Genomic DNA, 26,300 nt, shown 5'->3' on the forward strand with positions numbered 1-26,300 from the left:
GCCAAACCTTTCGAACGTAAGAGCTTACTTACCGCAATTTTCACCAAACCCCAAGCTAAGAATATCATCAGACAACACCTTAAACCTGTAAAAGAGTTTCTTCCCCCCACTACATTATAATCTACTGCCGGGTGTTCCCACCAATACATTTGAAAAGCACCTTGATTTATGGCTTCCTTTTGTTCTGTAACTACAAAAGTTCTCGTAACTGCTCTCAGGTCGGGACATGTTGCTCAGGGAAACCTCAATCCGTGTTCCCAGGTCACAGTCAGTCATATTTGATTTAGAATAAATTATACCCTTACCCCCTTTGCTGTGGGCACTGTGAGCACTGAATAGAAAAAGCAAGCACCCGAAGGCGAACTTAAATTTGAGATTTCGGTGATTTCAGAATTCAGAAACGGAACTCTTTGTTTTCTGAGGATCGTGAACAACTTGGTAAGTTGGAGAATGGATCAGAATGAACGGAGACATTTTAAATGCTGAACGAAAGGTCACACAGGGAGGTTAGGAAAGCTTTAGGGCTGGAGGGTGCCCTGAAGATGGGAGGAGGAAGTATTCAGTCAGCCTGGGCTCCTGGGCTAAGCCAGACTCCAGATCTAAGGCTGGCATCCATTGTTCTCTGTATAAAATGAAAAATGGAACGGGAAAATAATAGTTAAGATTAAAGTGTGTGCCTAGCGGACAGAGAATGTGTTGTCCCAGGGCCAGAGAGGAGCAAACTGTGCTATGCACAAAGAGACAAGGGAAGTGGGTTCAGATTCATCCAGAACAGACTCAGAGGATTCTCGAGTAGGATAATGGTGGACTATTGGCCAGGGGAAGGGTGTCTTTAGTAAATGTTGATGTTTAATTTATAAGGAAGAAGTCATTAACCAATCAGAAGGAAACACACACACACACACACACACACACACACACACACACACACACACACACACACATCAATCCATGCTTGAGATTGGATTACCTTAGATGATCTTGCCTGGAAGTCACCATTCAAGCACTGCCAGTGTGCAGGGATCCTGGTGTTTGAGGCAGTCGGTAGCTTTAGGCTAAACTGGTTTGCTCAGCCCTAAGGAGGCCTCAAAGTCATCATCCATAACCAAGCTGGCAGCCTAGCTCCAGCCTTCCTAAAAAGCTAAGCTCCTCTGCAGGACCTACTGCTTCCCCTCCCCCACCTAACAGCCTCCTTCAACTGTGTACCTCCACAGGTCATTAAAATACGCTGTTTTAACAGGTTCACAAGAGTTAGTCATCCCTAGAGGTTAAGGGAGCTTTGCCGTAACCGGAAGCTGGCACCAGCAAAATTCCTCCAATCACAAGAAGGTCCGGCTTGAACAACTGTGGTTTTGATTCTTGCATTCCTAGGTTATATCGTTTGTCAAGAGCTTGAGGCTAGTTGAGCGTATTAATGATGAGGACCAAGGAATCATCAGTAATTTCTATGAGCATGCTTTCCAACCTGAGTGGCGATGCTCTCATCTTTGTTCTTTGGTAACAGACCTCTGGGAGAGTATGGTAATAGTGTGAGCCTTTTCTTTTCTTTCTTTCTTATTTATTTATCTATTTATCTGTCTGTCTGTCTGTCTATCTATCTATTTATTTATTTATTTAATTTTACACTCCAGATTTTATTTCCCTCCTGGTCCACCCCCCAGTCCTCCCAGGGTTCCATATCCCATACCTCCATACCTCCTTCCTGCCCTCTTCCCCGCACACCCTTCCCCCATCAGTCTCCACAAGAATGTCCCCACCCCACCCTCCTCATCAGACCTCTAAACTCCCTGGGGCCTCCAGTCTCTTGAGGGTTAGGTGCATCTTCTCTGACTGAACCCAGACCCGGGAGCCCTCTGCTGTATATGTGTTGGGTGCCTCATCTCAGCTGGTGAATACTGACTGGTTGGTGATCCAGTGTCTGAGAGACTGGATCTGGGGGGTCCAGGTTGATTGAGACCTTGCTGGTCCTCCTACAGGGTTGCCCTCCTCTTCAGCTTCCTCCAGCTTTTCCCTAATTCAACCACAGGGGTCAGCAGCTTCTGTTCATTGGTTGGGTGCACATATCTGCATCTGACTCTTTCAGCTGCTTGTTGGGTCTTTTGGAGAGCAGTCATGGTAGGACCCTTTTTGTGAACGCCCCATAGCCTCAGTAATGGTGTCAGGTAATGGGCATCTCCTTGAGCTGGATCTCACTTTGGGTCTGTTGCTGGACCTTCTTTTCCTCACATTTTTCTCCATTTCCATCCCTGCATTTCTTTCAGGCAGGAAGAACTATGGGTCAGAGCTTTGGCTGTGGAACAGCAACCCCATCCCTCACTTGATGCCCTGACTTTCTGCTGGAGGTGGATTCAATAAGTTCTCTCTCACCACTGTAGGGCCTTTCATCTAGCCCCCGCATCCTTTGGGTCCTGAGGGTCTCTCATTTCCCAGGTCTCTGGTACATTCTAGAGGGTCCTGCCATCCTCCTTCTTCCCAAGGTCACCTGTTTCCATTCTTTCTGCTGGCCCTCAGGGCTTCAGTCCTTTTCCCCCACCCAATACCAGATCATGCTCCCCTCTCCCCCTCCAACCCCTATCCTCTTCCCTTCTCCTGTCCCTCCCCATTTGTGATAGCTTTCTTCTCCCTCCCAAGTGGAACTGAGGCATCCTCACTTGGTCCCTTCGGCTTGTTGACCTTTTTGAGTTCTGCAGACTGTATATTGGGTATTCTGTACTTTTTTTTTTTTGCTAATATCCACTTATTAGTGAGAACATACCATGCATGTCCTTTTGGGTCTGGGTTACTTCACTTAGGATGATATTTTCTAGTTCCACCCATTTGCCTGCAAAACTCAGGATGTCCTCATTCTTAATAGCTGAGTACTATTCCATTGTGTAAATGAACCACATTTTCTGTATCCATGCTTCTGTTGTGGGTCATCTGGGTTGTTTCCAGCTTCTGGCTATCAGAAATAAGGCCACTATGAACATAGTGGAACACGTGCCCGTGTGGTATGGTGGGGCATCTTTTGGGTATATTCCCAAGAGTGGTCTAGCTGGGTCTTCAGGTAGATCTATTTCTAATTTTCTGAGGAACCTCCAGATTGATTTCCAGAGTGATTTTACCAGTTTGCAATCTCACCAGCAATGGAGGAGTGTTCCTCTTTCTCCACATCCTCGCCAACACGTGTTGTCACCTGAGGTTTTGATCTTAGCCATTCTGACTGGTGTAAGGTAGAATCTCGGGGTCGCTTTGATCTGCATTTCTCTGATGACTAAGGACTTCGAACATTTCTTTAGGTGCTTCTCAGCCATTCGAGATTCCTCTATTGTGAATTCTCAGTTTAGTTCTATACCCCATTTTTTTGATTGGTTTGCTTGGCTTTTTTGATGGTAAACTTCTTGAGTTCTTTGTATATTTTGGATATTAACCCTTTATCAGATATGGGGTTAGTGAAGATTTTTTCCCCAATCTGTAGGATGCTGATTTGTCTTATTGACTATGTCCTTTGCCTTACAGAAGCTTTCCAGTTTCATGAGGTCCCATTTATCAATTCTTGATCTTAGGGCATTAGTTCTGTTCTGCCTATGCCAACGAGTTCAAGGCTCTTTCCTACTTTCTCTTCTATTAGATTCAGTGTATCTGGTTTTATGTTGAGGACCTTGATCAAACTGAACTTGAGCTTTGTGCATGGTGTCAAATATGGGTCTATTTTCATTTTTCTATAGACATCCAGTTAGACCAGCACCATTTATTGGAGATGTTTTCTTTTTTCCATTGTATATTTTTGGCTTCTTTGTCAAAGATCAAGTGTAAGTGTGTGGTTTTATTTCTGGGTCTTCAATTCTATTCCAGTGATCAACTTGTCTGTCTCTGTACCAATACCATGCAGTTTTTATCACTAGGGATGACAAGTCCCCCAGCCGTTCTTTTATTGTAAAGAATTGTTTTTACTATTCTGGGTTTTTTGTCTTTCCAGTTGAATTTGAGAATTGTTTTGGAATTTTGATGGGTATGTCATTGAATCTGTAGATTGCCTTTGGTAGGATAGCCATTTTTACTATGTTAATTCTGCTAATCTATGAGCATGGGAGATCTCTCCACTTTCTGAGATCTTCTTCGATTTCTTTTTTGAGAGACTTGAAGTTCTTATTATAAAGCTCTTTCACGGGCTGGAGAGATGGCTCAGCCGTTAAAGGCTAGGCTCACAACCAAAAATAAAGCTCTTTCACTCGTTTGGTTAGAGTTACCCCAAGATATTTTATATTATCTGTGGCTATTGTGAAGGGACTTGTTTCCCTAATTTCTTTCTCAGCCTGTTTATCATTTGTATAAAGGAAGGCTTTTTTTTGAGTTAATTTTATAACCAACCACTTTGCTCAAGTTTTTTTACCAGCTGGAGAAGTTTTCTGGTAGAATTTTGCAGATCACTTATGTATACTATTGTATTATCTGCAAATAGTGATACATTTAATTCTTCTTTGCAAACTCGTATGCTCTTGATCTCCTTTTGCTATCTTATTGTTCTAGCTAGCACTTTGAGTACTATGTTGGATAGATATGGGGAGAGTGGGCATCCTTTTCTTGTCTCAGATTTTAGTGAGATTGCTTCAAGTATCTCTCCATTCAATTTGATATTGGCTGTTGGTTTGCAGTAAATTGCTTTTATTATGTTTATGTATGGGTCTTAAATTCCTAATCTCTCCAATACTTTTAACATGAAGGGTTGTTGTATTTATCAAGTGCTTTTCATGCATCAAAGGAGATAATCATGTGATTTTTTTTCCTTGAGTTTGTTTGTATAGTAGATTACATTAATGGATTTTTGTCTATTGAACAAACCTTGCATCCCTGGGATGAAGCCTACTTGATCATGGTGAATGAACATTTTGATGTGTTCTTGTATTCAGTTTGCAAGAATTTTTCGAGATTTTTGCTTTGATATTCATAAGTGAGATTGGTCTGAAGTTCTCTTTTTTGGTTGGGTCCTTGTGTGGTTTAGGTATCAGAGTAATTGTAGCTGTATAGAATGAATTAGATAGTGTTCCTTCTGTTTCCATTTTATGGAATAGTTTGAGGAATATTGGTATCAGGTCTTCTTTGAAGGTCTGGTAGAATTCTGAACTAAATCCATCTGGCCCTGGGCTTTTTTTGGTTGGGTTTTTTTTTTTTTTTTTAATGACTTCTTCTATTTCCTTATGGGATATGGACCTGTTTAGAAAGTTTACCTGCTTTTGATTTAACTTTGGTATGTGGTATCTGTCTAGAAAACCATCCATTTCATCTAGATTTTCCAGTTTTGTTGAGTATAGGCTTTTGTAGTAGGGTCTGATTTTTTGCATTTCCTCTATTTCTGTTGTTATGTCTCCCTTTTCATTTCCGATTTTGTTAATTTGAATACTGCCTCTGGGCCCTTTAGTTAGTTTGGCTAGGGGTTTATCTATCTATCTTTTGTGTGTGTGTGTGTGTGTGTGTGTGTGTGTGTGTGTGTGTGTGAAGATTTTTTTTTTATTAACTTGAATATTTCTTATATACATTTTGAGTGTTATTCCCTTTCCCGGTTTCCGGGCAAACATCCCCCTCCCCCCTCCCCTTCCTTATGGGTGTTCCCCTCCCAACCCTCCCCCCATTGCCGCCCTCCCCCCAACAGTCTAGTTCACTGGGGGTTCAGTCTTAGCAGGACCCAGGGCTTCCCCTTCCACTGGTGCTCTTACTAGGATATTCATTGCTACCTATGAGGTCAGAGTCCAGGGTCAGTCCATGTATAGTCTTTAGGTAGTGGCTTAGTCCCTGGAAGCTCTGGTTGCTTGGCATTGTTGTACATATGGGGTCTCGAGCCCCTTCAAGCTCTTCCAGTTCTTTCTCTGATTCCTTCAACGGGGGTCCCGTTCTCAGTTCAGTGGTTTGCTGTTGGCATTCGCCTCTGTATTTGCTGTATTCTGGCTGTGTCTCTCAGGAGCGATCTACATCCGGCTCCTGTCGGTCTGCACTTCTTTGCTTCATCCATCTTGTCTAATTGGGTGGCTGTATATGTATGGGCCACATGTGGGGCAGGCTCTGAATGGGAGTTCCTTCAGTCTCTGTTTTAATCTTTGCCTCTCTCTTCCCTGCCAAGGGTATTCTTGTTCCCCTTTTAGAGAAGGAGTGAAGCATTCACATTTTGATCATCCGTCTTGAGTTTCATTTGTTCTAGGCATCTAGGGTAATTCAAGCATTTGGGCTAAAAGCCACCTATCAATGAGTGCATACCATGTATGTCTTTCTGTGATTGGGTTAGCTCACTCAGGATGATATTTTCCAGTTCCAACCATTTGCCTACGAATTTCATAAAGCCGTTGTTTTTGATAGCTGAGTAATATTCCATTGTGTAGATGTACCACATTTTCTGTATCCATTCCTCTGTTGAAGGGCATCTGGGTTCTTTCCAGCTTCTGACAGCCAAACTTTTATTAATCTTAAGGAGAGCCCCGCGCGCCCACATGGCGCGGCTTATATACACCCTAGCGCCGTGCATCCACACCTGATTGGTTGCTTACCCATGATCTCATTAGGCACGCCCTGGAGTGGGCAAAGACCTGGCACGAAGGCACTCTTGCACATGCGCACACAGTTAACTTCCTGAAAGGAAGTTGGCTGGTGCAGCGGAGGCCAGCGCCATCTTGTAATGGCGGGAGCTATCCTGGCCTTCCACGTGGGGCACAGTGGAAGCCAGCGCCATCTTGTGGTGGCAGCGGCCCTCTACATTTATATCCTCCTTAAAGGACTCTATTATCTTCATGAGATAGGATTTTAGGTCAGCTTCCTTATTTTCAGGTGTGTTGGCGTATTCAGGGCTTTCTGTGGTGGGAGTACCGGGTTCCGATGATACTCACTCACATATATTGGCTTCTGTTGCTTATGGTCTTGCGCTTGCCTCTCACCATCTGGTTATTCCTAGTGTGTGCTGGTCTGGGTGACTCTGTCTGGAGTCTGCCTCTTTTGTCCCTGGGTTGCAACAGAACAGATCTCCTGATAGGCCTGTGGCCCTGGCTGTAGCAGACCTCCTGTGAGGGCCTTCCAACTGGAGGGTATTCAGAGGGGCAGAGAAGCTGCTGGTTTGTTGCCCTGGCTGCAGTAGATCCCCTGGGAGGCCTTCAGACTGTTGGATCTTTAGGAACAGTCAAGCTGTTGTCCTGTGAGCCTTTTCTAAGGAGGAATACACACCATATGCTGCTTATACCTATAGGATTTTGAATGTAAATTCAAGAGGTCCATATGTGTTCTGATGTGCATAGATCCCAAAAGCTAGCAGGATTTGTAAGGACAAATGATACTAAACATAAATACTTAAATATGTAGAATTCTGTATTTACTCAAACCTCAGCGATGCCCTCAAGGAGAGGATATGTGTAGGTAGAAAGAAAAAACTGGAAAGATAAACACTATAATGTGACTGCTGTGTCATGTCAGTCAGATTGTAAATGATTTAAATTCTCTGCGAATTTTGTGATCTTTCCAAGTTTAATTATATTTTTCTCTAGTTTATTCTCACTGAAGTAGTTGTATTCATGACAGATCTTCAAAACAGAGGACAGAGCTATCAAAAGCAAATCTCAAAAGAGACAGTCCAGTGGATGCTGAGGGCTGCTGGGTATGGACTACTTACTGACCTCTGAGATCACGTGGTTCATGAGACTTTTCCTCCTGGACTAGAGTTTGATTTCTGGCACATGGACCAAGTACACAGTTAAGAAAATTCAAGAATATAGTATAATCCTAGTTTTCAAATATATAAAATTACCAGTACTTCTGACTCCAAAGATCATAATTGTTGGTATGTTTGTGTGTCTGTTTCTGTGTGTGTGTGTGTGTGTGTGTGTGTGTGTGTGTGTGTGTGTGTACATACATATATATGAACACACACACACTAATGAGCGCATGCATACATATGCCCATCTGGTCTTGTGGAGGACTTAGGGAAGTAGACAAAATCAGACAAGTAGGGATGACTGGCCCAATCTTCAGATCACCCCATCTGTTAAGGAGGTGGAACTAATCTTGGCTCCAGGAAGCAGACAATACCAGGATTGTTCAAACCAAGGCTATGATCATAAAGATTACAATTGCTTCTCACAATTATAAATGTGATGTGCCGGATAACACATTTACAAGGTTATGAAGGATGTATATATTTTTTTTCTAACCCAATGAGCTAGAAAGCAATCCCTGCATTAATTGGGCAACTGTATGTATCTGAGCTTTGGCTAGAAACTTCAACAAACTGATAGATATTCTACAAAATAAACTATTTGAGATGCCAATTTGTGATCCTCAAAGTCCATGTAGTCACAAGCTCTGGGGCTTAATTATTCTAGGAATACTTGAAATAGTGGGACTCTAGAATGTGCGTCTGTCTGTCGCTCTTTCTGTCTTTCTGTGACAACATCAGGTGTTATTCTTAAGTGCCGTCCACTTTGTTCAGACAGAGTTTCTTACTGGCCTAGGACTTGCTAGCACTAGATAACTACTGATCCCCAGGGTTTTCCTGTTTCTACCACCACAGCCCGCCCTCCCCCAAGTGGATTAATAAATGTGTACAACCACCTTGGCTTTCTTTCCATCCTCTCCTCTCCTCTCCTCTCCTCTCCTCTCCTCTCCTCTCCTCTCCTCTCTTTCCATTCCCTTCCTTTTCCCTTTGTCCCCTCTCTTTCCCTCCCTCCCTCCTTCCCTCCCTCCCTCCCTCCCTCCCTCTCTGTCTCTCTGTCTGTCTCTCTGTCTCTCTCTCTCTTCCTTCCTTCCTTTCTTTCTTTTTCTTTCTTTCTTTCTTTCATTTTTTTCTGTCAACTGAGTTCAAGGGAAGGGGATCAAACTCAGGTTGTCACTTTTACAAAGACAGCACTTCATCAACTGGGCCATCACCAAGATTTACCTTTTTTTTTTCCCTTTTGGAATCTTTCCCACTCTGCCTCTGTTTATGGCCCCTTTATACTCCCAACTCAGAGTCACCTGATTAGTGCTCACTTGTGTGACATAAACAAGTTCTGTGATCATGGTGGAACACAGAGACTTACTTGAGACTGTTCTGGGGTTGGGGGTGGGGTCACAGTCTGTGCTTCAAGTCAGGTCCGGTCACCCATCCTCAAGAAGCCAATTAAAACAGCCGGGGGCAGGGGGGGAGGAAGCTGGAGAAAGGAGATATATTCAATATTGAGAAGAGGGATAAAGAGATCCAACAAAGTCCTAGGGTCTGTCCCGAAGTGAGATCAGCATTTAGAGAGTCAAAGATGTATGTGACAGGGGTAGATAGAAGCTGCCCACACGGCACCTCCATGGTATAGTTAAGGGGAAGGTTTTTATTTACTCATAAGAGAGCAAAACAATCCAGAGGCATCTGGAGGAGTTCAGAGCAGAGGAAGCAGTAGACTAATCATGGCCAGCAGACTGGATATGACCAGGATTATCTGTGAGAGAGGGGAGAGTAGCAGGGGAGAGAGAATAGAGAAACCATAGTGAGGATAGCAGTGAGTGGGGAAAACCTTGCCATTATAAAGAACAAGTGGGTATCCAGGACAGGGAAGCCTGTGGAGATTAGACAGGCTAGGATGCTAGTGTGAACTTTGCAATGTGTGACAGGTACTTATGATACTGAAGGAACCCAGCGCCACCATGGGCTCTAGTATACAGGTAGCCATTTGTCCTTCTGCCAGAGGTATGGGGAGTGATTCCTTTTGCAAGATGGGGATGCAATTCCTGAGGAAGGCTGGTATATTCCTACGGTCCAGTTTGAACTTATTTCTGGATATATGGCTTGCCTTTCAGAGATCCCTATGGACCTGACAAAGGGTATACACATCAGACAGTTTCAGGTCGGGGCTTCAGTTGCATCCTGCAAGGTGGTCTGACATGTAGTTAGAACTGGGGAATCTCTTCCAAGAAGTCAAGCTCCTGGACTGGCTAGGCCTTTTTCCTTCTTCCAATATGGGATTCCTTGGGACATCCCCATTTCTTTGGGGGCTCATTGTTTCAGCAATCTGAGAGATACAAGTGTCTTTTTAGAGTATCTTCATCCTGGCAGGCAGGATACGGGCCAATAAAATAAAATCAATCCATCTACAATGTTAAGACGTCTTTATTCGTGCGCTTGTGTTTATTTTTATGCCATCTCAAGAGGGGAAGAGAGTTTGCAGCACACAGACCCACATTCCCTGCAGTCAGGAGAATGTGTGTGGTCTAAGGATCTAAGGCTCAATGTGTGGAAGACAACACCGTAGCCTTACCCTTGCTCTCACAGGCCTGCTTTTTGGATTAGTGACCTCTCTGACCAGTCAGGAAACAGCTAGCAGTCTGGATTAGCCAACAGCCTGGATGCACACACAACTGAACTCAGGCTCTTCTTATCTTGCCTGACCGTCGCTAGGGTGAGGTGTGTGGAAACACAGTAGCAAAGAAATGAACGTCACTGGCAGGGAGGAGGTAAATGGGATAAAGGTCATCGTGATATCCGTCCTCCTTCATCTCCCACCCCTCCCACACTCAACCCCCACCCATGCTGGCCGGCGCTTTTCCACCCAATATTCTGACCCCAAGTATTTCACTTTGATCTGCAAGTGGGAGAAGGAACATTTTTCTTATTTCTACTCAATGAACCTTTGTCTTAATCCAGACATACTGATGTTCTTGTTTTTCTTTTTCCCTTTACCTCCTCAAGACTAAGAATTGTGCTAAAGTGATGGCAAGAGGGAAAGACCACACCAGGTGAAACCTTAGGCCAGGTTATCTTCTGCAATTAGACTTAAAAAAAAAAAAAAAACAGAATCCCAAACAAGGAGTTATTGTTTCTTACAGTTCGGTTTTGTGCAGGTTGAGGGCTGAGCCTCCCTCTGGCTGTCTTGCTGTTCCATTGAGCTCTAGGCCAAGAGTTCGAATGCTAGACTCCCACCAGCTTGCTAGTGAACTCTGAAGTTATGTTCCATGACTAAAGAAAAATGAAAATTTCTGGCACATTGGCAGCTTAATTCATATAGAAGGAAGGCAAACGGTATTTAAACAGGGGGGATTCTAGAACTAATTCTACTACAACTGTGTGACAACATGACAGTATAAACCTTTTGCCTCTCTGTAGTTTCCTAAGCCACAAAACTGACTACATCTGAGTTTGATAGAACATACACGACAACATTTTCAAACATATTAGGGTGCTATGCAATCATATAATGATTATGTTAAACTAAAAATTTACCTCCAATTCTTAAGATATCCAGTGCAGTATATTTGCATTGTATTGTCAGTGTCCAGATTCTAAAACATAATTAAGAACTATATACAATTTAGCACCTTTCGATGTTACATTGAAAACGAATGTATATTAAGGCCCAGACATTGGCTGATGTCTACCATCATCAGGGGTTAACTGACTAATGCATTTATAACTCTGGAAGCCTCATAGCTTCTAATGGCTTCGGCAAGAGAACTGGTGGACAAGTTAAAGACTGGGCATGAGGGCGGTAAGATAGATCTAACGTTTACTTTTCTAGGATGTAACTCTGTAAACAATTAGTTACAGTGTGTTTGAGGCTGGCCCTTGGGATCCTAAAGTCACATGTTTGCTTTTGGGTGAGTTCCACGCCAACAGGTCTGTACCTACCCCACCCCCACCCTCACCCCCACCCTCCCCCGCCGTGAGAGGATGACCTTTGACCCTTCATCTTGGCTACAGCAATGAAATAAATCACTTCGCTGACTGTTGTGAGTCAGTGCTCTGCTGTCTGTACATGCTTGCCCGGAGTCAAGTAATGATTCCTGAAAGAGAAAAGGAATTAGATGGCCAGAAAAGGCATGTGTTAAGGTGGGGTGGTGGGGCAAAAACAAAGAAACTCTGTGCATTTTGGGGAGAGAAAATTAGAGCCGAACTGCTCCACTTTCCTCTTCTATGTCATGTTGCCTGTAGAAGATTTTAGATGTATGTTGTCCTCAGGAGCTGAGTAGAGGGGAATTGGGTCTTAGCGGCTTATGGCTACAGAGGTAAGATGGCCACTGGGAGCCCAGCCCACCATAAAGGACAGTAAAACAAAGGTGGGAGGAGGGATCTTATCACTCGAACATCCGGCAATGAGTCTTCTGCCCCTGTTGGTCTTTGGCCTATGCTGGTCGGCTCTCGCACACAGGCATTTCCTGTATGCTGCTTCTCAAGCTGGAAAGACTGAGTTAATGCCACTTAGTCTGCTTGCCCTATTTGGTTCAATAGATGATTTGAAAGAACAGTTTACCGCTCATGGAAATCCGTCTCCCAGCAGCCTCAGTTTCTGCCTTCTGTCTTTCCTCCCCTGCACAGCGCATAAGTGCACAAGGTGAGTTTGCCTTTGCAATTCCCTAGTCCGTTAAGCCAGCAGGAGGCAGAGTTCACTCAGTCTCATTTCCTGAGTGATGGCCATTGCGCAAGCTGACAGAAGGCAGTGATGAAGAGCCCTAGGGGCTGCTTAGAAATCAGAAACTGTAGAGAAGACAATAAGGTGGGAACGAGGACAATCACCTAACCTACTAATTAACTCCGAGAAAGGAAAAGCAGTTACTTCCGGTGACTTTTCTGTTCTGAAATGTCCAAGGCTCCTCATTGCCTTTGGGGTAAAATAAACATCCCACATTAGCTTGTCTCTAGTAAACAATGAAAAATAGGGAGATGGATTTAGACTCACACAAGCTTTTTGACCCGTGGGTTGTGATCCCCTTTTTTGGGGGGGGGGGTATCACATATCTGATATCCTGCATATCAGATATTTAAATTGTGATTTATAACAGTAGCACAGCTGTGAAGTAGCAATGAAATCCGTTCATGGTGGGGGTCACCACCCCGTGAGGGACTGTTTCTAGGGTCCCAGCGTTAAGAAGTCTGGGAACCTGTCTGTGTTCCTGAGCACGGCTGTTTCTGCATTCCATCAGAACGTCACGCAGCCTTTGGGAATGTTTTCCTATTTTTCGGCTAGGATAAAACAGATCTGCACCAAGGGTAGAGTGGCTTTCCCGCTTTGGATCTACCCTCACATGGCCCAGCCATCCCACTGGGCGGCAGCTCAAACCCCGCAGAGGATGTCTCCTCATTGGTGCCATATTTAGCAGCTATGAACATAGCATCTTTGTGTCCCTTGAAAATGTACTTCGAGTATTATCTGGATCTCTGCTTCTAGTTCAAACACGGGTTTTTTTGATGTCCTTGTGTAATCTTGATTTTTTTTTCTTTTTTCACTGCGCTAGGACCCCATAGCTGCAATCATGGGAGGTACCTTCGTAGTCACGGCCCGAGGACCAAGTTATAATTTTGATCACGGCGTGAACATACATCACGCTCAGGATAGGTGATATGATTAAAAACTTAGTTTTAAATAAACAGTAGGTTTAGAATCATAAAACAGTGAGGCTAGATCTCCCAAACACAACATTTAATCCCACTGCGGCTACGGTACAAACCGAGAAGCTGATCCTCCATGCCTGCAGATAGGGTAGGAAAGGCTTTAAGGGTGCACCGGAAGATCGCGGGTGCTGGCAGGGTCTGCTTCCTTGAGCTGAAAGGTACTTTATATGAGCGGCCTTCAGCTTAAGGAAATACATGGAGCTGTACACTTATGTCATACACAGTTTTATACAGGTACGCTGCACAAGACAAAGGTCTTCTGAAAAACAAACAAACACACAGGTCACGTGACTTTGAGATGCTAATAATGTATTAATGGAGGATGGTTGTTACTGTGCTCCTTCTGGGCCAGCGAATCAAGTCAGGCCATATGGGAGAAGCATGAGGTTTGGAACGTTCTGGAGTGTATTGTTGTGGACACAGCTCCCCCTAGCGTACTGAACAACATGCACAATGGCCAAGCGCTTACCTCCCTTCCGCAGTCTGACCTGAGCCCTTGAGATCTGTTTAGCATTGTCAGCCTTTCTTTTCCCTAACCAACCACAAGGCCCGGGACAGAGTGGGGCAGATGTCCTCTGTGTTCCTATTGAGCACCGGGCATTGAGAATTGACTTGAACTATGTGAATCCTATAAAGAGATTGAACGGATATCAAAGTCACATTTTTACTTTATTATTATCATTGAGACAAGGTCTTACTGTGTAGTTCTGGAACTTGCTACAGACAATAGCCGGCCTCAGACTCGGAGATCTACCTGTCTCTGCCTCCCCAGTGTTGAGATTAAAGATATGGGGCTACCATGCCTTTACTTTTGAAAGAGTTTCTACAGTAGTAAGCTTCCCTATGGCAAAGACCTCTACTGTAATCCTTTCCTATATACCTCCTCCACCCTGCCCACCCATCCCCCAGGCATGCAGGCCCTGAAAGGCTTCTGCTCCAGTCGACTATCCTGTACCCATGAACACACAAGCAGAACTAATGGACTCAGTGGGCAAAGGAGGGGGAGGGGAGAGGGGGAGGGGAGAGGAGAAGGGAGAGGGGAGGGGGAGGAGGAGGGGGGAGGAAGGAGAGAACATATTAGGAGGTTGGGAAAGTTAGAGGCAGAATAGGGGAGGGATTGTAGATGAAAGAATGAGAGATGGATTGAATCCAAGCACATTATATGCAATAAAAAATTAAATAAAAAATATTTAATCAAAGCCATTTTAAGAAGAGTTTCCGCATTTTTCTCCGATGTGGAAGTGACACAAGGAGACTGAGCAAAACTGTAAGATGTTTCTGAGCCACTCACTAAAGGTAATTTGTCCCATCTTATAGTTATCAAAATGCTTTCCACCTGCAAACACGCGTTCCCTGAGCAGGGTGCTTGGAGCCTCCGTAAGCAGGAGGAGAGGAACTGCTTCATGGGGCGGCTGTGAGGCATGGCTCATCCGACCGGAAGCCTCTCACAGTGTCGTCTCTAGAACATCAACCCCTCAGGATGCCGGTGGACCTTGCTCAGGTATGGACTGTACGTCAGATGATGCTGACACATCTGGGATTTGGCAAAGATAATCTTTAGAGACTGTGATATGCCTCAGGTCCCGAATGACTCTAACACTGCCGCACACATGTCCACATGGCGCTGGAAGAATTGTGCTATTTCCCAAGTTAACACGTTGTTACTTTTCATGCTTATTTCACAAACTGGACTCATTACTTTCCCTCTGGGGATACACACTGACATAGGATTTCAGCATCTTTCGGTCGTAGCCAGAGGACAAACAGCAAAGTGTGCTAAAAGGGGAGAACACTGGGTCTGAGATAAACAGGGCAGCTCTGAGGAAGCTTGTGGTCAGGGTCACAGCTCTTCGTGTGAAAACTGGCACTGTAGTGTGTTAAAGTCTGGGGCAGCCCTAGAGTAGATGTGGAGGGAGGCAACACCAGTCCATTGTGTCACTACCCTACTGAAGGCATCCGAGTTCACAATGTCCCTGCTATAACTTACTTACTTCCTTCCTTCCTTCCTTCCTCTTTTTCCTCCTCCCTTCCCTTCTTCTCCCTGTCCCTTCCATCCCCCCTCCTCCTCCCCTTTCTCCCCCTTCATTTCCCCTCCCTCCTGCCCTCCCTTCCCCATCTCTCCCTCTCATCCCCCATCCCCCCTCCTCCCCCTTCCTCTTTTCCTTCCCTCTCCCATTTCCCCCTGCCTTCCCTCTTCCCCTCCCTCCTGTCCTCCTCCTCTTCCTTTTCTCCATCCCTCTCCTCCTCCCTCCCTTCTTTCTCCCCCTCCCTCTCATCCCCTCCTTCCTCCCCTCCTCCTCCTCTTCCTCCTCCAACTTTGTCACAGCTATGGTGATTTTTGAGAATCAGAACTTCAGAAATACGGGATCATATACTGCCAGATTTTACCCCTTTTTTTTTTAAATCAAAACTTTTCCTTATGACAGCCAGACATGCCTCTGATGTCATTACTCGGGAGGCTCAGGCACGGTAAGCAGGGGAAGGGAGGACTTTGTCTTAAAAGCCTGAAAATAGAAACAAAACGCCTCCCTCTTTTGTGTACAACCTCTGTGTGTTCACATCAAATTTCCATCATTGCTGTTGTTATTAATAGGATCCTAAGTCAAGGTACTCTAAAGAAGTCAGAGGGAACCAGTTATGATGTAGGGCAGGTGAAAGGGCTCAGAGGCTTAAGGCACGTGTGGCCAGGATGATGATCAGAGTTTGATTCCCAGGAAGAGAGAACTAACTCCTGAAAGTTGCCCTCTGACTTCCATGCATGAGCTGTGGTAACTCAGATACTCCCTCCCACACACATTTCCACATGTATACCTACACACAGTAAATAAATAAAATGTATAAATTAAATGTAACAAATAAATGCAATAAAAAGATGTAAACAAGAGGTGAATCCTAGAACTCACAGTTAGGTCAAGACCTCCCACAGGCTTGGAGAAAAATCAAAATCCACATAGTTTTTTTAATTGGACATTTTATGTATTTACATTTCAAATGTTATCTCCTTTCCCAGTTTCCCCCTCTCCCATTCCCCCCACCCCTGCTTCTATGAGGATGCTCCTCCTCCCACCCACCCACTCCTACCACACCACCCTGACATTCCCCTGCACTGGGGAAACGAGCCTTCATAAGACCAAGGGTTTCTCCTCCTATTGATGCTAGACAGTGCCATCCTCTGCTACAAATACAGCTGGAGCCATCGGTCCCCCCATGTGTACTCTTTGGTTGGTGGTTTAGTCCCTGGGAGCTCTGGGGGCAGGGTGTCTGGTTGGTTGATATTGTTGTTCTTCCTATGGGGTTGTGAATCCCTTCAGCTCCTTCAGTCCTCTCTCTAACTCCTCCACTGGGATCCCCTGTTCAGTCCAATGGTTAGCTGCAAGCATTCTCATCTGTATCAGAAAGGCTCTGGTAGAGCCTCTCAGGAGACATCCATATCCGGCTCCTGTCAGCAAGTACTTCTTGGCATCACCAATAGTGACTGGGTTTGGTGACTGCATATTGGATGGATCCCAAGATAGGGTAGTCTCTGGATGGCCTTTCCTTCAGTCCCTGTTCCACTCTTTGCCCCTGTATTTCCTCCCATGAGTATTTTTGTTCCTCCTTCTAAGAAGGACTGAAGCCTCCGCACTTCGGTCTTCCTTCTCATTGAGCTTCATATGTTTTGTCTTGGATAAAGTACAGTAGTTAGGACAACAGAAGCCAGGCCAGCCAGGGTGGGCCAGAAGGGAAAGTCCTGGCTTCCTCTCTGCCTCACAGGTAGTTCAATGAGCCTGTCCATGTGGACTGTTTCCTAATTCAGAAAGTGCAGCTTTCTATAGACTCTCAGTGTCTTGGGAACCGAACTCGTACACATGAGGAACTGAGCCCCCACGGACCTGGACTTACATGTAATAATACACTCTTGAGCTCCAGCTCACTGTCTCTTCTGTTAGTATTCGGGGCTGGAGGGTGGCAAAGACTCAACCACAGAGGTTTGTACTTGTTACCGTGCCTTCTAGCTAGGCTGATTTCCAACACAAGGAAGTCAATTCACTCCAGTGCGTGGGTAACAGGCCTAGCGGGATTTGAACTCTGGACCTTTCTGTAGATCAGTCTGTGTCCTGGTTTTGTGCAACTGCTCCAGGCTCCACCTCATAGCCACTGTGTTGTGTCTGGTGGACCCTTCCTACAGGCTGCCTGTCTTCAGGACTGGAATCAAAGCCATGTTATAGGTCAGTGCCGAATGTTCTGGCAGCCACACCGTGGGCAGACGACTGCACGCCTGCTCAAAACATACAGTGTCTGGTTAGAGCCAGATTGAAGATCGATAACCTCACCCGCCAAGATTCCAAAAGGAAAAACTTAGCTCAGAGTTTTCCCCGTCATAGTGATTTTTCTTCCCTTTCTTTTGTTTCCTTTTTATTCCACCCCCCCTTTCTTTTTCTTTTTCTCTTTTTGGGGAAAAGGGAATCCCCATGTTTACAAGGTGAAATCCAAAATGCACAGTGGTCAGTTCATGATTCTTTGACCCATGAACATCTGTGAGTCTGGGGCTTCCTTGGGAATCAGTAGCAGCCTTGAGAGCCTTGAGCCAAGCCTGCCCTAGGCAGAAAGGAATTCTGCAGAGGGAATTGGGAGGAGGCTTGAGAGCTCCCGGCCTGGTTAGCCTCCGGTTTTGCCTTCCAGAGACTTGTCTGCACTCAGCTTCAACTAGTGTCTGTATTTTTTATGAGCTGCATTTCGAGTCTATTCTTTGAGGTGGGATTTTCTAAACGCCTTATAAAAACTGCGATGTGAGTCTGCATTTTGAGCATAAGAGAAGGAACAGTAAGATGGGCAAACCGGGCTCGGATGTATTTACTGAAAGTAAAAGCTCAGGCTGGGGATGTGACTGAGGACGTTGCAGGCTTGCTGTGTAAGCATGGAGAACCGAGTTTGAGCCGAAGCACCCACATTGACGCCTGACAGGCATGACTGTAACCTAAGCCATGAGGAGGCAGAAACCAGTACATCCCGGAGACTCTCAGGACTACTAGTAGTGGAAATAGTGAGCCTACGTTTGGAGAGGAACCTTCTCCTAAAAGATAAAGACAGAGGGTGGGGAGATGGCTCACTGGGTGACAGTACTGAGCCAACAGCTTAACCATAATCCCTGGGACCTACATGGCAGAAGGGGAGAATGGGTTCTAGTAAGTTGTCCTCTGACATCCATACACATGAACCCAAAAATATACATTAACTATGAAGTTAAAAATGATAATAAGATAAGGCAGAGGATAGAGAAAGACACCTCTAGCCTACTCAAGCATATAAACCCATAAAGGAGAAGAAACGAGAAACCCCCTCTTTAAACCTTACCCTTTAAAATAAGGAGAGCATTCTAAAATGGGGCATTTGTATCTGTCTTAGATGGTCTGTCTGAGTTGCCAACCTCAACTCCAGGAGGCCGTAGAGTGCACCTGAACCCATAAAACTTGGGAGTGGCAGGTAGCCCTGGGAGTGGCTGGCCATGACTTATTTTTACTCTGGGTTCTAGGTCAGTTCTAGTTAAGGGCTGGAGAGATGGTTCAATAGGTTAAGTGCTCGCTTCCAAGCATAGGGACCAGAGTTCATCTCTAGAACCCATTTGGGAACAAAACAAACCACCAAACTGGGCATGACTGTGTACCTATAGTCTCAGCGCAAAGGAGGTGAAGGCAGTGAATCCCTGGGGTGAAGTCTATGCGGTGAGACCTTCTCTCAAAAAAGTTGGGTGGATTTGGGCTGGAGAGATTAGTTTAATGGGTAGACACATGCAGAGCAATGCCGATGACCTGGGTTTGATCCCTGGGACCCATGTAGTGGTGGAAAGAGAGAACTGACTCTCCAATGTTGCCCTCTGACCTCTTCAAGTGTGCCTTGGTATGCACCTACCCCCTCTGCCTCTACAACAATAATGAACAAATAGAAACTTATAGAAAGATAATGAATGGAGCCTGAGGCTCTAGAAAGGATAGTTGAAGATGTCCTCTGGCTTCCACATGTCCTCACTATACAAATCTATGGCCCCAATGAACACATATGTGCACGAACACACACACACACACACACACACACACACACACACACACACACGGCAGGGAGGGTTAGCCTTAATGAGAAATATTAATGTGTGATGTATTTGCCTCTCTCCTCTGAGCCTTGGTTCTTTGCTGGAAAATGAGTTGGTCCAGCCAGCTCTGCTATGCTCTACTGCAACTCCGGGAGTCTTGCCTGTGGGCTCTTCTTTCTCCTGGCTGGTGTTCAGTTCTTCTGCTGTGATTTTCCTGAAGGAAGCTAGGGGTAATGAGATGAGCTGGGTCCTCTCAAAGTACACATGGGCCAAGGGCTTTAGCAAGTTAAAAGGAGGGGTTTAGGGTGAGGCCTGACGCCAGGCGACTGGATACAGACGTGACCACACTGAGGGAGGACCATGTAAAGACAATGGAGTGGGGTCTGCCGGTCAAGGAGAGGCTTCAAAGGAACTGATACTGCCAACACCTTCATCTTGGCCTTCCGTTCTCCATGCTGAAGACCCCCATAGGTGGTACTTTGCATTGGAAGCTCAAGACAACACACTGGGCTCCAGCAACTTTTCTTGACTTTGAGAGCTGCACTATATGTTTTTCTTTTAAGGTGTTTTATTTTTTTTCATTTTTTTAAATTTATTTAATACGTAATAATAATTCTTTGGTTTCCCGGTAAACATCTCCCTCCCCCCTCCCCTTCCTTATGAGTGTTCCCCTCCCAACCATCCCCCCATTGCCGCCCTCCCCCCAACAGTCTAGTTCACTGGGGGTTCAGTCTTAGCAGGACCCAGGGCTTCCCCTTCCACTGGTGCTCTCACCAGGATATTCATCGCTACCTATGAGGTCAGAGTCCAGGATCAGTCCATGTATAGTCCTTAGGCAGTGGCTCAGTCCCTGGAAGCTCCGGTTGCCTGGCATTGTTGTACATATGGGGCCTCGAGCCCCTTCAAGCTCTTCCAGTTCTTTCTCTGGTTCCTTCAACGGGGGTCCTATTCTCAGTTCAGTGGTTTGCTGCTGGCATTCGCCTCTGCATTTGCTGTATTCTGGCTGTGTCTCTCAGGAGAGATCCACATCCGGCTCCTGTCGGTCTGCACTTCTTTGCTTCATCCATCTTGTCTAATTGGGTGGCTGTATATGTATGGGCCACATGTGGGGCAGGCTCTGAATGGGAGTTCCTTCAGTCTCTGTTTTAATCTTTGCCTCTCTCTTCCCTGCCAAGGGTATTCTTGTTCCCCTTTTAGAGAAGGAGTGAAGCATTCACATTTTGATCATCCGTCTTGAGTTTCATTTGTTCTAGGCATCTAGGGTAATTCAAGCATTTGGGCTAATAGCCACTTATCAGTGAGTGCATACCATGTATGTCTTTCTGTGTTTGGGTTAGCTCACTCAGGATGATATTTTCCAGTTCCAACCATTTGCCTACGAATTTCATAAAGCTGTTGTTTTTGATAGCTGAGTAATATTCCATTGTGTAGATGTACCACATTTTCTGTATCCATTCCTCTGTTGAAGGGCATCTGGGTTCTTTCCAGCTTCTGGCTATTATAAATAAGGCTGCGATGAACATAGTGGAGCACGTGCCTTTTGTATATGTTGGGGCATCTTTTGGGTATATGCCCAAGAGAGGTATAGCTGGATCCTCAGGCAGTTCAATGTCCAATTTTCTGAGGAACCTCCAGACTGATTTCCAGAATGGTTGTACCAGTCTGCAATCCCACCAACAATGGAGGAGTGTTCCTCTTTCTCCGCATCCTCGCCAGCATCTGCTGTCACCTGAGTTTTTGATCTTAGCCATTCTCACTGGTGTGAGGTGAAATCTCAGGGTTGTTTTGATTTGCATTTCCCTTATGACTAAAGATGTTGAACATTTCTTTAGGTGTTTCTCAGCCATTCGGCATTCCTCAGCTGTGAATTCTTTGTTTAGCTCTGAACCCCATTTTTTAATAGGGTTATTTGTCTCCCTGCGGTCTAACTTCTTGAGTTCTTTGTATATTTTGGATATAAGGCCTCTATCTGTTGTAGGATTGGTAAAGATCTTTTCCCAATCTGTTGGTTGCCGATTTGTCCTAACCACAGTGTCCTTTGCCTTACAGAAGCTTTGCAGTTTTATGAGATCCCATTTGTCGATTCTTGATCTTAGAGCATAAGCCATTGATGTTTTGTTCAGGAAATTTTTTCCAGTGCCCATGTGTTCCAGATGCTGCCCTAGTTTTTCTTCTATTAGTTTGAGTGTATCTGGTTTAATGTGGAGGTCCTTGATCCACTTGGACTTAAGCTTTGTACAGGGTGATAAGCATGGATCGATCTGCATTCTTCTACATGTTGCCCTCCAGTTGAACCAGCACCATTTGCTGAAAATGCTATCTTTTTTCCATTGGATGGTTTTGGCTCCTTTGTCAAAAATCAAGTGACCATAGGTGTGTGGGTTCATTTCTGGGTCTTCAATTCTATTCCATTGGTCTATCTGTCTGTCTTTGTACCAATACCATGCAGTTTTTATCACTATTGCTCTGTAATACTCCTTGAGTTCAGGGATAGTGAGTCCCCCTGAAGTCCTTTTATTGTTGAGGATAGTTTTAGCTATCCTGGGTTTTTTGTTATTCCTGATGAATTTGCAAATTGTCCTGTCTAACTCTTTGAAGAATTGGATTGGTATTTTGATGGGGATTGCATTGAATCTGTAGATCGCTTTTGGTAAAATGGCCATTTTTACTATATTAATCCTGCCAATCCATGAGCATGGGAGATCTTTCCATCTTCTGAGGTCTTCTTCAATTTCTTTCTTCAGTGTCTTGAAGTTCTTATTGTACAGATCTTTTACTTGCTTGGTTAAAGTCACACCGAGGTACTTTATATTATTTGGGTCTATTATGAAGGGTGTCGTTTCCCTAATTTCTTTCTTGGCTTGTTTCTCTTTTGTGTAGAGGAAGGCTACTGATTTATTTGAGTTAATTTTATACCCAGCCACTTTGCTGAAGTTGTTTATCAGCTTTATTAGTTCTCTGGTGGAACTTTTGGGATCACTTAAATAAACTATCATATCATCTGCAAATAGTGATATTTTGACTTCTTCTTTTCCGATCTGTATCCCCTTGACCTCCTTTTGTTGTCTGATTGCTCTGGCTAGAACTTCAAGAACTATATTGAATAAGTAGGGAGAGAGTGGGCAGCCTTGTCTAGTCCCTGATTTTAGTGGGATTGCTTCGAGTTTCTCTCCATTTAGTTTAATGTTAGCAACTGGTTTGCTGTATATGGCTTTTACTATGTTTAGGTATGGGCCTTGAATTCCTATTCTTTCCAGGACTTTTATCATGAAGGGGTGTTGAATTTTGTCAAATGCTTTCTCAGCATCTAATGAAATGATCATGTGGTTTTGTTCTTTCAGTTTGTTTATATAATGGATCACGTTGATGGTTTTCCGTATATTAAACCATCCCTGCATGCCTGGGATGAAACCTACTTGATCATGGTGGATGATTGTTTTGATGTGCTCTTGGATTCGGTTTGCCAGAATTTTATTGAGTATTTTTGCGTCGATATTCATAAGGGAAATTGGTCTGAAGTTCTCTTTCTTTGTTGGGTCTTTGTGTGGTTTAGGTATAAGAGTAATTGTGGCTTCATAGAAGGAATTCGGGAGTGATCCATCTGTTTCAATTTTGTGGAATAGTTTGGATAATATTGGTATGAGGTCTTCTATGAAGGTTTGATAGGATTCTGCACTAAACCCGTCTGGACCTGGGCTCTTTTTGGTTGGGAGACCTTTAATGACTGCTTCTATTTCCTTAGGAGTTATGGGGTTGTTTAACTGGTTTATCTGTTCCTGATTTAACTTCGGTACCTGATATCTGTCTAGGAAATTGTCCATTTCCTGTAGATTTTCAAGTTTTGTTGAATATAGGCTTTTATAGTAAGATCTGATGATTTTTTGAATTTCCTCTGAATCTGTAGTTATGTCTCCCTTTTCATTTCTGATTTTGTTAATTTGGACACACTCTCTGGGTCCTCTCGTTAGTCTGGCTAAGGGTTTATCTATCTTGTTGATTTTCTCAAAGAACCAACTTTTGGTTCTGTTGATTCTTTCTATGGTCCTTTTTGTTTCTACTTGGTTGATTTCAGCTCTGAGTTTGATTATTTCCTGCCTTCTACTCCTCCTGGGTGTATTTGCTTCTTTTTGTTCTAGAGCTTTTAGGTGTGCTGTCAAGCTGCTGACATATGCTCTTTCCTGTTTCTTTCTGCAGGCACTCAGCGCTATGAGTTTTCCTCTTAGCACAGCTTTCATTGTGTCCCATAAGTTTGGGTATGTTGTACCTTCATTTTCATTAAATTCTAAAAAGTTTTTAATTTCTTTCTTTATTTCTTCCTTGACTAGGTTATCATTGAGTAGAGCATTGTTCAATTTCCACGTATATGTGGGCATTCTTCCCTTATTGTTATTGAAGACCAGTTTTAGGCCGTGGTGGTCTGATAGCACGCATGGGATTATTTCTATCTTTCTGTACCTGTTGAGGCCCGTTTTTTGACCAACTATATGGTCAATTTTGGAGAAAGTACCATGAGAAGCTGAGAAGAAGGTATATCCTTTTGCTTTAGGATAGAATGTTCTATAAATATCTGTTAAGTCCATTTGGCTCATGACTTCTCTTAGTCTGTCTACGTCTCTGTGTAATTTCTGTTTCCATGATCTGTCCATTGATGAGAGTGGGGTGTTGAAATCTCCCACTATTATTGTGTGAGGTGCAATGTGTGTTTTGAGCTTTAGTAAGGTTTCTTTTACGTATGTAGGTGCCCTTGTATTTGGGGCATAGATATTTAGGATTGAGAGTTCATCTTGGTTGATTTTTCCTTTGATGAATATGAAGTGTCCTTCCTTATCTTTTTTGATGACTTTTAGTTGGAAATTGATTTTATTTGATATTAGAATGGCTACTCCAGCTTGCTTCTTCTGACCATTTGCTTGGAAAGTTGTTTTCCAGCCTTTCACCCTGAGGTAGTGTCTGTCTTTGTCTCTGAGGTGTGTTTCCTGTAGGCAGCAGAATGCAGGGTCCTCGTTGCGTATCCAGTTTGTTAATCTATGTCTTTTTATTGGGGAGTTGAGGCCATTGATGTTGAGAGATATTAAGGAATAGTGATTATTGCTTCCTGTTATATTCATATTTGGATGTGAGGTTATGTTTGTGTGCTTTTCTTCTCTTTGTTTTGTTGCCAAGACGATTAGTTTCTTGCTTCTTCTAGGGTATAGCTTGCCTCCTTATGTTGGGCTTTACCCTTTATTATCCTTTGTAGTGCTGGATTTGTAGAAAGATATTGTGTAAATTTGGTTTTGTCATGGAATATCTTGGTTTCTCCATCTATGTTAATTGAGAGTTTTGCAGGATACAGTAACCTGGGCTGGCACTTGTGTTCTCTTAGGGTCTGTATGACATCTGTCCAGGATCTTCTGGCCTTCATAGTTTCTGGCAAAAAGTCTGGTGTGATTCTGATAGGTCTGCCTTTATATGTTACTTGACCTTTTTCCCTTACTGCTTTTAATATTCTTTCTTTATTTTGTGCGTTTGGTGTTTTGACTATTATGTGACGGGAGGTGTTTCTTTTCTGGTCCAATATATTTGGAGTTCTGTAGGCTTCTTGTATGCCTATGGGTATCTCTTTTTTTAGGTTAGGGAAGTTTTCTTCTATGATTTTGTTGAAGATATTTACTGGTCCTTTGAGCTGGGAGTCTTCACTCTCTTCTATACCTATTATCCTTAGGTTTGATCTTCTCATTGAGTCCTGGATTTCCTGTATGTTTTGGACCAGTAGCTTTTTCCGCTTTACATTATCTTTGACAGTTGAGTCAATGATTTCTAGGGAATCTTCTGCTCCCGAGATTCTCTCTTCCATCTCTTGTATTCTGTTGGTGAGGCTTCTATCTACAGCTCCTTGTCTCTTCTTTTGATTTTCTATATCCAGGGTTGTTTCCATGTGTTCTTTCTTGATTGCTTCTATTTCCATTTTTAATTCCTTCAACTGTTTGATTGTGTTTTCCTGGAATTCTTTCAGGCATTTTTGCGATTCTTCTCTGTAGGCTTCTACTTGTTCTCTAAGGGAGTTCTTCACGTCTTTCTTGAAGGCCTCTAGCATCATGATCAAATATGATTTTGAAACTAGATCTTGCTTTTCTGGTGTGTTTGGATATTCCATGTTTATTTTGGTGAGAGAATTGGGCTCCGATGATGCCATGTAGTCTTGGTTTCTGTTGCTTGGGTTCCTGCGCTTGCCTCCTGCCATCAGATTATCTCTAGTGTTACTTTGTTCTGCTATTTCTGACAGTAGCTAGACTGTCCTATAAGCCTGTGTGTCAGGAGTGCTGTAGACCTGTTTTCCTGTTTTCTTTCAGCCAGTTATGGGGACAGAGTGTTCTGCTTTCGGGCTTGTAGTTTTTCCTCTCTACAGGTCTTTAGCTGTTCCTGTGGGCCTGTGTCTTGAGTTCACCAGGCAGGTCACTTGCAGGGGAAAAGTTGGTCCTACCTGAGGTTCCGAGGCTCAAGTGTGCTCGTGGGGTACTGCCTAAGTCCTCTCTGCGGCGGCAGCAACCGAGGAGATCTGCGCCGCTCTTTCCGGGAGCCTCCGTGCACCAGGGTTCCAGATGGTGTTTGGTGTTTTCCTCTGGCATCTGGATGTGCGCAGAGTGCAGTCTCTTCTGGTTTCCCAGGCGTGTCTGCCTCTCTGTAGGTTTAGCTCTCCCTCCCACGGGATTTGGGTGCAGAGAACTGTTTATCCGGTCTGTTTCCTTCAGGTTCTGGCGGTGTCTCAGGCGCAGGGGTCCTGCCGCTCCTGGGCCCTCCCCTACGGGAACCCAGAGGCCTTATACAGTTTCCTCTTGGCCAGGGATGTGGGCAGGGGTGGGCAGTGTTGGTGGTCTCCTCCGCTCTGCA

General features: G+C 44.3%; 1 long non-coding RNA gene across 1 annotated transcript in view; it reads left to right on the forward strand.

The window, feature by feature from the left end:
- Window positions 1-280: 280 nt before the first annotated feature.
- Window positions 281-26,300, forward strand: part of LOC148006820 (uncharacterized) — a 98,115-nt gene continuing 72,095 nt past the window's right edge. The window contains exon 1 of the long non-coding RNA XR_015648993.1: window positions 281-438. This is a non-coding gene — a long non-coding RNA (uncharacterized LOC148006820). The remainder of the gene's footprint in view (window positions 439-26,300) is intronic.

Source organism: Rattus norvegicus, chromosome 1, assembly GCF_021556685.1.
Source record: "Rattus norvegicus strain SHRSP/BbbUtx chromosome 1, alternate assembly SHRSP_T2T, whole genome shotgun sequence".
NCBI classification, from domain to species: domain Eukaryota; kingdom Metazoa; phylum Chordata; class Mammalia; order Rodentia; family Muridae; genus Rattus; species Rattus norvegicus.